Raw genomic sequence first — 12,359 nt, 5'->3', positions numbered from 1 at the left:
AAAAGCAAGTTCAGAGAGCTGTGGCTTCTCTGGGCAATATCCCTGGACCAGGTCCCATCTCTTCACCATGTAACACGTGTCTCCATCTTGTCCTTCCAGATTCCAGTCCCTGCGCTGCAAGTTCAGTGCGCATGCCTCTCGGTCCCAACAGTCTCGGCCTTTGTGGCATGTTGAAATGTCCCTCTGACTTGGCCTGACCCTCTGCACAACCTAACTGTCCTCTGAATCCTGGAATAAGAAATTCTTATCCCTGGCTCTGGTCTCCCAGGCGTCCCCTTTCCCCCTGAAATCTCTCCTCACCAAGAGGAATTTAGACAATTGACATCAAAATTAACCAAGACTTGGTATAGTAGGAAAAAGCATGAGACTGCTCAAAAGAAAAGTCTAATCGCAGCCCACCTTTAGCTTTGTGTGCCTTGGGGCAAGTTGCTTAATGTTTCTGAGTTTTGCTTCCTTCTGTTCACCTAAAAATAAAAGGCCAAGTAAGAGGCAACAAGCCTTTATTAGATATCCAAAAGAATAGCTATTCAAGAAGCACTGATTCAGGCTGAAACCCAAATGGCGTTCGATTAGGAGGCTAAGACAAGGGCTATTTATGAGAAAGGAAAGGGGACTGATTACATCAACAGTAGGAAGGAATTTATATGGGTGTTAATAACCTAAGAAAGAAATTTTGGTAGGCGCAGATAAGCTAACATAGTGGTGCTAATTCCGAAGAATGCCTTTTATTTTCAGTCCTATAATCATGATGTCTGCTTTCTTATTATCTTTGTAAACATATTTGGAATACAATGCTGCTTTAAGCCCAGTCTCAAGGTTATTTTGCCCAGTCGTAACATTCCAAAGTTTTGAGGAATAAGACATGCCAAGCAGTTCCTCTGGGATAGCAACTCTGACTCCATTTTAAAGTGGCTCCGTTTAGGAAATGCCCTTCGAATAGCTAGATGGGATGTTGCCTGATTCGTGAATCGCTTAAGAAAGCCAATTAGATGTCCAAATTTAAAAATAAAGTGGCCCGTTTACATTCTTTTTGGACTCCCTTTTAAAATCTGGAAAGCAGTGTAGTTGAGATGATAAAGAAGGAATAGTCCCCTTTCTACCCCTCTTTCTCACTTCCTCTTTCAGTGTTTTCTATCTCATTCAACGGCATTTTTACCATTAACCCAGTTGCTCCAGCCAGAACCGGGGGATCTTTACAATTTCTCCCGCTCTTCTTCGTGCTGCCCCGAAGCCCAGACAGTCCTCACTCCGGTCCACTTTCCCTTTCACTGACACTTTTCTGTTCTAGTCGATCGTCTCCTGCCTGGAATACAAGTCTCCTAACTGGTCTCCCAACACACGGAAGCAAAACAGCTGCCACATTTACTGATCAAATGCACATTGAAGTGTCTCATTTACTTCCTCGAAACTCATCAACGACTTCCCGTTGCTTTTCGGTAAGGTACACAGTCTTGGCCAGAACGCACTGGGCCTACATTGCCTGGCCCGGCTGCCTCTCCAGCTTCACCTTGACCCCTCTAAGCTCCAAGCAACTGGTCTTTGTCCCTTATGGAAACTTCCAAGCTCCGTCCTGCCTTAGACACCCTCATATAATCTTCAAATTCTGCCTGGAGGCTTCTTCTCGTGCCACATTTTAGCTTCTTCGGCCCAGTTCATTTCTCTCCATCCTCCAGGTCTCAACTGAAGCATCATCACTTTCTCAAGATTTCCCTCAAATTCCCTTCCTCAAAGCAGAATACATCCCCCGGCAGATGCCCCCATCACACGCCCACACACACCTCCTACACACTCCTCTCATCACTTTTAATTTTATGATTAGCATCTTATTCCCAGCTGTACGTATTCTTTCTAAAGGCAAAAACTGCATCTGTTTTGTTCACCTTTGGGTCTCTGGTGCCTCTCAGTACATACTAGGTGCACAATAAATGCTTGTTAAGTTAGTAAAAAGTAAGAGTAAGTCTAAGCATATCAGAAAGTAAAAATGGACACTAAAAATAAAAAAGTTTACTTTCTTATTAAAGCCACATATAAACTGATAAACTCAGTAGAAAAGAGCACAGGCTCCACGATGGTAGGGGCCTTCTCTGTCTCATTCACCACTGTGTCCCTTCGGTTTACACCATAAGCACTTATTAGATGCTCATTAAATATTGTCCTAATCAATCAGCTAGGTTTAATAATGGTTCAAACCAAGCACTCCTATCACCACCAACAAATATCCTGAGCATCTCAAACTCAGATTTTTCATGAAAATAAGTGAGTGTTTTTTATATATATAAAAAAAAATACTACTGTAAGGATCTGCGGAGAGGAACACAGGTAAATCAATTTTCTTGTTGTTAAAAAAGATTAGACTAAATGAACCCAAAGGTCCCATAAGTTACAAAATTCTGATTCCAGGATTATATGTTAGGCATTTGGAATAGCAGCTGTATGAGCTTACTGACAAGTATTTGGGTACATGGAACTCAGATGCAATTGACACCCCAATTTAGTATTAACTTTTGTCAGGGCATTAGCAAGGAAGGACTCTGTACTCATTGGTTTTAAAGCTTGATGACTACAGCATTCCTGTTAATAGGTCATCTTGTAGCCTAGGAACAATTTTTCAAAGAGACTTGAAAGAAGGCTCTAAATTCTCCCTCATCAGTACCAGCTTAAGATATCAAGGCCAAGTACTAGAATAGAAAGAACACTGGTTCTGGAGCCAAAATTGGGACAAGTCCTAGCTGTACATAGCTACACTGTCTGTATGGCCTTAGAAACATTTTCTACCTCCTGTGAGATTTCATTGTTTTTCATATGTAAGTAAAACTGTACCAGGTAATCTCTAAAATCTCTTCAAGTTCTGAAGATTCATGATTCTAAGAAACTGTAAAAGCTTATAAACATGCACATGTTATTCTTGTACTTTAAAATTCCCAGCGTTTCTCATTGTACTCAGTAGAAAATCCAGACTCCTTGTACTGGTCTAAATCTCTTGTACCATCTAGCTCCTGCCTACTTCGCCACCTGCTCTCAACCCCTACCATTTCCTGTTCTTAGGCTGTGCCGGACATGTTGCTGCACCAGGTTGGAGCGTGTATTCCCACTAGCTGAGATATTCTGCCCCCAGATCTTTACATTGCTGGCTCCTTCTGCGGGGGAAAAAACAAACAAACAAAAAACAAAAACCCTTATGATTATGGATTTCTTAATGAATTTAAAAATAATAATCATATGACATTATGACATTTTCCAGACCTGACCAGTGTTGTTAAATCTTAATTGTAGCTACTGCTAAAAATATCTAAGACCAGTTGCTTAATCTGACTTTGACCTTGAAATATTTAAATACTGAGTGTGTGTTTGGAAGCCTTGTTCCAGTTTTGACTAGTATTTTCTAAATAGCTTTGGGTAAAGAATTTATCATTTCTGTTTATAGCATTGCTGTCTTCCTTTTGAGCAACCTTTGGTGCATAAGTTCAAATATAATTTATAATTGAGATGATTAAGGCAAAAATAAAGTGATAGGAATTATTCCAGAAAGAATGCACAAAAAATATTATCTTAATGATTCAATTGTACTTAATGAGCCTCATATTCTGCCAGTATCTGAAGTCACCTATGAAATCATTACTCTCGAGGTCTACAGGATATCAGGAAGGCATGATATTGGGTAGGCATGTTTTCCAGGCCTCCAAGGTCAGTGCATAAAAAATCAATAAGTACGTATCAAATTCCTACTTTTCTATCAATTCCTTGAGGGCCGAGATCCTGTATATTTTATTTCTCCCATTCGTAGATTACACATGATCTGGAACATGCTAAGTTCTATGGCACATCTTGAAAAATCTTAAAGCAGGATAAGAAAACCCCTCATTTAGCTTTATTATAAAATCCTACTGAGTAGCTGAAACAAGAGCATTTTCTTCCTGAGAATTGTTGCTCTATAAAATATTGACTTCGGTGATCTACACCAAAAAATCTAAGACCTATTCGATTCACACAAGTGCAGTTCAAGTAATTCCCTTTCTAAGAGGCAATGCTAAATATAATAAATGGATGTCACCCTGGTGTAAATAAATGAAAGATTTTAATTGTCAATATCAGTGCAAAACATATTCTAATTTGTTTCTTCCTGAAAGTATCTTATTTAGAGACATTAGCCCCAGGGAGCTTCACCAGAAAGTCCTCCTGGACCATCCTATGTGAGGCTAACAAATCCTGGCAGACTCTGAACACATATTGCTATTTATGTAAGTTGTTGGTACTCAGGGGGGTAAAAAGCAGTAAACAACAGGGGAGGGTCAGTTTTCTCTGAATCCTTTCCCAGTGTAACCATGTGAGAAGAGAGGTACAAGTCTGTGACCTGGATCTCTGAGCGCTGGATGGCTCAACTGAAATCCTAGGAACAGACTTGGGCACCTGACCTTGTCACTTGTTGGTCAACATCTTCCATGGTTCCCTATCATCTCCTGGACTAAGTCCAAGGCCTGCACTGCCCACAGGCCTTTCAGGATCAGACTCATGGCCATCTGTCAACCTGTCCCTGAGCACCCCCTAGTGGTACGTTGGGTGCTAGCACTACCAAAGTCCATTTGGTTGCCCATTAATCAATCACCTGCTCTCTCACCCTCTCCTGCTTATGCACACCTTGTTCCTTCTGTTGGGAAGACCATGTGGCAAGTTAACCTGGTCTTCAAACAAACTCCTCCTGTAAGGAATTCATCCTACCTCACTGCCTTAAAGAATCATCCCTCAGTTTATGGGTTTTCCTCTCTACCCCCTTTATAACATTAGAGATTCAGTAATTATTCCAGTAAGGATGAGCTACATAATTTGTGCGGCTCAGTGAAAAATGGAAATGAGGCATCCCTTGTACAAAAGTTGTTAAGAATTTCAAGACAGCAAAGTGTGAAATGAAACCAAATACGGAGCGCTTCTAAACCCCAGGTCATGTGTGACTGCACAGGTCACACACCCCTGAAGTCAGCCCTCGACCTGAGTGTGTGTCTGCTAAGAACGTTAAAGACAGAACCTCATCTGCAATCCATGTTGCCAGGCCTAGGTCAGTGCCCCCCATGCATAGGCATGCAAAATGACAGTTTAGTAAATACACAAACGAATGAGTGAGCAATGTTAAAGATAGTTTTTATTTTATAGAAGATTTATGTTTCCATTTTTATGGCGGATAATATTCGTGTGTGTGTGTGTGTGTGTGTGTGTGTGTGTGTGTGTGTGTGTGTGTGTGTGTATCACATTTCCTTTATCCATTCATCTGTTGATGAACACTTAGGTTGTTTTTATACCTTGGTTATTCTGAATAATGCAGCAATGGACACGGGAGTGCAAGTGTCTCTTCGAGATAGTGAGTTCATTTCCTTTAGATATTTAACCAGATGTGGGGTTGCTGGGTCATATGGTACTTTCGTTTTTGATTCTTTGAGGTACCTCCATATCATTTTCCATAGTGGCTGCACTAAGTTACAATCCCACCAACAGTGCACCAGGGTCCCCTTTTCCCCAAACTTTGCCAGCATTTGTTATCTCTTGTCTTTATTTATAATAGACATCCTAAAAGGCGAAGCAATACCTCGTTACGGTTTTGATTTGCATTTCCCTGATGATCAGTGATGTTGAGCATCTTTTCATATACCTGTTGGCCATTTGGATGTCTTCTTTAGAAAAATGTCTCTTCGGGTCCTTTGCTTTTTTTCCCATCAAGTTGTAAGAATTTCTTATATATTTTGGATATTAACTCCTCTTCAGATATATAGTTTGCAAATACTTTCTCGTGTTCCATAGATTGCCTTTTCATTTTGTTGATTGTTTCCTTTGCTGTGCAGAAGCTTTTTAATTTGATACGGTCTCATTTTTGTTGCCTGTGCTTTTGGTATTATATCCAAAAAATCATTACAAAGACCAATGTCAAGGTACTTTTCTCTCTATATTTTTTTCTAGGAGTTTTACATTGAGTCTTAAGACAGAATTAAGATATTTAGGTCTTTAATCCGTTTTTGAGTTGATTTTGTGTGTGGTGTAAGATAAGGGTTCAATTTCATTCTTTGGCATGTGGATATCCAGTTTTTCCAGCACCGTTTGTTGAAGAGACTGTCCTTTCCTCATTGTGTATTCTTGGTGCATTCGTTGAAAATTAGATGACTGTATATGTGTGGATTTAAGGTTTTGTTGATGGATTCTCTGTAAAAGAAAGAGGAGAATGTTGGCTAAGTAATAAGTTAACATTTATTTGATAGTAAAATAGGGAGCTGCCAGACTTTTTCCTGCTCTGCAGGTGCTGGGCTGGGTTCCTCGGTCTCTCCTGGGCCCAGCTGTCTGTATCATAGGAAGTAGATACGGAAAGCTTTCCATTAGAAGGTCTGAGCTACAAAATACAGTGCTTCTGTGGGTCCCCACACTGTCCTGACCTACCCTTTGCCACCTCTTCCACTCATTTCTCCAAGCTAGCCCAGGAAACTGGTGCCAGTAAAACACCTGGACACTTTCCTCCAGGTGCAGGTAACAGATGCTGTGGTCCTTTGATCGCTCAGTTGTGCAACTTGTAGAGTATTTATTCATAGGGAGCTTATGACTCTCTTCCTCTCCCTCAGGGTTCATTCTCCTGAAAAGGGCTGCCGAGTGGACCCACTTTGCTGCTCCGGCATTGCCAACACCCCTGTTGTCTCTTCTCTTGACGGCAGCAGGCTCTTTAGGAAGTGTTACAACTCTCTGGTGCATTCAGGTTGTATCTTCGAGTTCTTTCTGAGTGCCCCTCTCATGAGCCAAGTCTCTCAATGGGCCACCCTACCCCAACATATGCCAGTCGGCAGAATGGACAATGGGAAGTTAGTGTAACCCAGAGAGCTCTAAACTGTGTATGTATTTATGTATGTATAATTTTTGAAAAAGTTATAATACTAATATATTATGTACATATATATACAGATATAGAAATTAAAAATAGATACAAAAAAATGAGTCAAAAGACAAAAAATTTAGTTTCTCCTCCTCACCCACTGAGACCATCCTGTGTACTCATGGGGTGCATCGCATCAATTTGGAGACCTGCAAAAACCTATGTTGTCCAAGTACGCTTCAGAGCAGCATGTGGTAGTGGTTAAAATGTAGGCTGAAGAGTCACCTAGCCTGGATGTGAGCCTCGTCTCCACCGACTCCTAGGTGGATGAAAACCTCATGTTCTTTTCTTTAAAACATGGATAATAATAATACACACCTCAAAGAGTTCTTGGAAACTTAGTTAATAAAAAACATTAAAATGGCACATGGTAAGCACTGGATAAATGTTAATTATTATTTTCTTTAGTGCTACTATTAAAAATAATTTAAAATCTTTTTTCCTTTTTTTTTTTTTATATTATAAAAAAATAACAAAACAACAACAAAACCTAGATGAGAGGAAAAGGAAAAATAAGCCTGGAAGGATTTCCTAAGAAAGATGATCCCCAAATCTGAATCCGCATTGGTTCCAGGGGCTTCTTTTGCCTACAGCCTGGAAGAATGTCCCTTAATGGCTGACGTTTGCGTACCCTCCCTTATGTGTCTTTGATTATCCCCATAACCAAAATGTAAAACCAACCCACTTCCCAGCCTCCCTGGCAGTCAGGGGTGGCCGCAGGACCCCTGTCTGTCTCAGAGGGGTCCTCCGAAGTCCTTGTGATGGGCACTTCTTGTTTCTCTTTGCTCTGCCCTAGTCCTCCTGACTCAATATGCTCACAGAGCCTAGAAGTGAGGAGCCATCTTGAAACACAAGGATAAAAGGTCACGTGAAGGCTGCCAAGGAGCCTGGTTTACTGAGGATTTTCCTGAACAGCTATACCAGCCTTGGACTTTCATATTGAAAAATATATACGTCCCCACTCGCTGTTCAGCTGCTGTTTGTTGGGGCTTCCATTACTTCTTGCCAGACTCACTCAGGCATCTGGATTAGCCATGTCAGTAAGGACCATTTAATAGAGATGAATGAAGAAAGGCCAGTGGGGAAGGGAGCCTTCGACATCCAACTCCAAGAACTGTCCTCCAAAGCTTCCACTGCTTTGGTGCTGGTTATTGCTGCCATCTAGTGGCAATATTTTAGAACTAAAACACTCAACTTTTTCTTGGCAGCTCTTCTTTCTTTCCATCTCTCATGCATTCACTCACGTGTTCATTCTACAAATAGTTTATGAGGACCTACTATGTGTGTCAGGCCCTCACTTACACACTTGGGGGGAGACGGCCATTAATCAGACTTAAAAATGAAAAACTATGATGGGAAAGGTCTCTAAGAGAAGAACACAGATGAGAATCGTGGATAGGGATTTGATTTATTGAGGAGACGGTAGAAGGTTAGAGAAGGTTTTCCTGAGGATGTTCTGATTGGCCTGAGATCTCAGGAATAACCAGATAAGAAGGGAGTTTTCTGGGCAGCGAGAGCAGTTATGAAAGTGAGCTGCAGCAAGGAGAGGGAGGGAGTATGTTGTGGGAATAAAATAAGGTTACGTGTTAAATTAGTACTTGATGCTAGGCATTCTAGTTTCTGAATTGAAACCATGGTTGTGAATTATAGGGACCATAGAATTATTTTACCTTGAGCATGAGCTGCAAAGATATCAGCTAACAGACATCTATACAACACTCACCCCGACAATAGCAGAATACACATTCTTCTTAAGTGCCCATGGAACATTCTCCCTGATAGACCACATGCTCAGTCATAAAACAAGCCTTGATAAATTTAAAAGGATTGAAATCAAAGTATGTTCTCTGACCACTGTGGGAGAAAATTAAGAATCAACTACAAGGACATTTGGGGAATTTCAAGTATGTAGAAATTAAACATCTCACTCCTAAATAACCAACAGGTCACTTAGAAAAGGTATAGATGGCTTGTCTTCACGCATGAGCAGGAAAAGGACTGCCGTGGTGGCAGTGGGCAAAATAAAGACGCTTTCTGATTATAACCTGTGAGTTTCGAGGATTCATTTTACTGCATTTAAAACAGTACAAATCAATAAGTAAAAATACAGCATCACCTTATAAAAATAAGACGTTAGGATTTTACTGTAGAACATAAAAAAAGATTCAGTAAAACTGATAATGAATTAAAGTGAGAACTTTTCATATAATATATTTTATTAAAACTTGCTATTTTCATTTTTATAAATATAAATACTACAAAGTCTCAAGTTCTAGGCATCATAATATTAATTATTCAAAGCCAGTGTACAATAATAGCATATTCAAATATGATGTTCTTTAACGTAGCTTTTATATAATAAAATAAAGCATATAAACATTCTTTACTGTCTTGATTATAAATCAAATACATTGACATAAAATAAAGGGAGTGAAATAATAGTATGTTATCGGTGAAATAGACAAAGGTGGAAAGTCCACTCAGGAAGCCGTAAGAACAGTCGGAGACAAGGTCTAGGGCACTGTCACTGGGACAGAGAGAAGGGATTCTATGGGGTAAAGTCCATTAAAGATGGAAGTGGCTCTGGGTGAGCTCTGAGGACAAGGGAGAGGCGTAAGTAAAAGAAAAGTCCCAGACTTCTGACATGAGCATCTAAGAGACTGACAGGCATTTCATGAGCTAAAGAGGAGTAGGGAGATCACAAACTGAGTACATTTTGCAAGTGTTGAGTTTGTCGTGCCTGGGAAGCACCAAATATTGTTGCGAGATGTCAGACTGATCTTGCAATGGAAGGCAACCTGGAGGAAAAGTACCATTTTGTTAAGATATGAGTTCTCTCATCTCCCACTACAAATAAAACTAAAGGTAGTTCCCATTTGTCTGGGACCTAAAAAACAATTTCCTTGCCACATCATAGATTTTAAAAAGATTTTTCTAACATAAACATAACATTTGTTCATCATATGCAATTTATAACTAGAGAAAAGGGTACAAAAGAAAATGGAATCACTGAATCACTGTTCACATTTTAGAGCTTGCCCCGATAAACTTATTTAAGTACATAAATAGAAAATACGCGACCATCTAAGGCATAATTGTACATTTTGTAATTTAATACTGCATAAGGAGTAACCTCTCATGTCATCAAAATTTCTTCTAATCATCATAATAATTGCATATTTCCATCTAAAGGATGTACCATAATTTGATCTTTCATCTATAGGTTTAAGTAAAGCAGTAAGAATATTTTAGTTTCAATCTTTGTCTGAATTTCCGATCATTTCTACATTCACAGAATGAAGTACTGCTTGAATGGGTATGAACATGTTCAAGTTTCTTGGTGCTCAGTCATTTTCGTAATAACGATAGTATTTGCTGAAAATGGCTTCTGACCAGGAACCGTACAAGACGGTAGAGACATGGCAGCAAACAGAAAAGGAACATTCTGTATCTAAGAGAAGATTATGTGCTACTGGAAGAGACAGACATTTAAGAGGAAAAAAAATAGCAAACAAGGGCTAAAGAAGAAATTAACAGTGTTAATAGAGGTAACAGTGGAAGGAAGAGAGTGACACTTTCAGAAAGTGTTAAATGAAGGTCCCACAAGAAGATGACCTTAGGACAGATCCTCAGCCATTGCATCATCTAGGGAGAGGGCTTTTCAGAAAAGGGAACAGGAAGTACAAAGGTAAAAGCACAAGAAAAGACTTGGCCTATTTTAGAAATGAAAGGAGACTGGTGCCCCTACAGTGTGTTTAGCCTGGGGAACAGTTCCATCTCAGGCTGAGATTTAGGAGCCAGATCATGCATAGTCTGGTGGCCCAGGACAAGGAGCTTATTCTTTGAAGAACAGGTAGGCAGGGACTGTTTTCCAGTAGGGAGAGATAGGCTCAGAAACTACGTTTTGAAAACTCCCATTCTGGGAGGATAAAAAAGAAAGTAAGAGTCCTAATGGAGAGACCCGTGAGGAGGCAGCTGCGGTAATCTATATGCCAGGTGTATTTGGAGTATATAAAGACATGGCGGCTAACTATCACATAGTTATAGGAGGCTGAGGAAAAGGAAGCAGAGAAGTGATTGGAGATACTTTCTAAACTGTGTGCTTGAGTAAATGGGTGGATGCTGGATAATATGGTACTATTATATATAGGGGCAGTGGTGAAAAGAAATCTGTTTTAGACATTAAGTGTGAGATAGCTATTAGACATCAAGTTGAGATATCAAAGACACAAATGGTATTGGAATTGGGAGTGGGCAATATGGCATGGTGGGAAATATAGGGAATATCAGTAGGAATGAAGAGTCAAGAGTCAAAAGACGGTAAGTGGCAGCATGTTTATATGCTGATGGGAATAATTCAGGAGAGAGAAGAAGAGAGAAATTGAAAATTCAGGACACGAGAATTACTGAAAAACTCGACTCCTGAGGGAACTCTGGGAGACAATATAGAACATGCCTCAGGGGTATTCCAACTAAGGTATTTGGAAGCTGGGAAAATTATTCACTGACTGATGTCATTCAGTTGGAAGGATGCTTTCCGGAGAGTGGGCATTAACTCCCTAGCATTCCTTGGCTGCCCTGGACATGGACTAAAACCATCCTAATGAGCAGAGAAAGCCATCGGGCAAAGACTCCTAAGTGCTTGCCATTGGGTTGACATGCCCAGGAATGGTGAGTCCCAAAGGTACAAGGGGCACCAAAAGGGTCTTCTCCTCTGTCCCGGTTGATGTTTTCTCCATAGACTCTGAGTCTTAAACATGGAGACAAAACTGAAAACAACAACTCTAACTGATAATAGGTGTGAAGAGACAAGAGAGTGTTTTAGTCATAGCCTGAGCCTCGCATACAGAGAGACCTGAATTGGGCACTTCAATTAATGTTAACCTCTTTGGGTCTCAATGTGTTTGGCGGTCACATAGGGCAGTCACATACCCAGAATCTGCAGCTGAAGATAACAACTTTGAGCCATATTCCCCAGCCAATAAGGAACGATAAGTGCACCGAACCATAATCGCAGGGGAGATAACCAGGCCCAAGGAGTTTCTAAAGTTGCGCCTACCATTAGCTAAAAGAGCTGTCCTATAGTTAACTTTTCTTTACTATTTAAGATGTTAATGAGACAAGCGATGCAAGAAGCAGCATATAGGTGAGCTAGTATAGGGATAAAAGAGGAACTTTATTTTAAAACCAGATTCCATCCTGTCTATAAGGTCAAGAATGCACAGGGAATACCCAAGACACTGATTAACTACCCGCTGCCCACATCCTAAATGTACATAACTAAGAAGAGAGGAGAACACAATGCAATCAGCAGACCTTATAAAAATAATCAACATGCCCCATTCTCACAAAGATAATCATTGTGCGTAAGAAAAACCAGAGATTGTAAAATTCCTGTGTAAGTTTGTTTTTATGGCACTTGAAAGAAAACCCTGTCATGAGACAAGATTCAGCAGACGTC

Source organism: Pteropus medius, unplaced genomic scaffold, assembly GCF_902729225.1.
Source record: "Pteropus medius unplaced genomic scaffold, Ma_sr-lr_union100, whole genome shotgun sequence".
NCBI lineage: Eukaryota > Metazoa > Chordata > Mammalia > Chiroptera > Pteropodidae > Pteropus > Pteropus medius.
Note: the sequence above shows the minus strand (reverse complement) of the source record.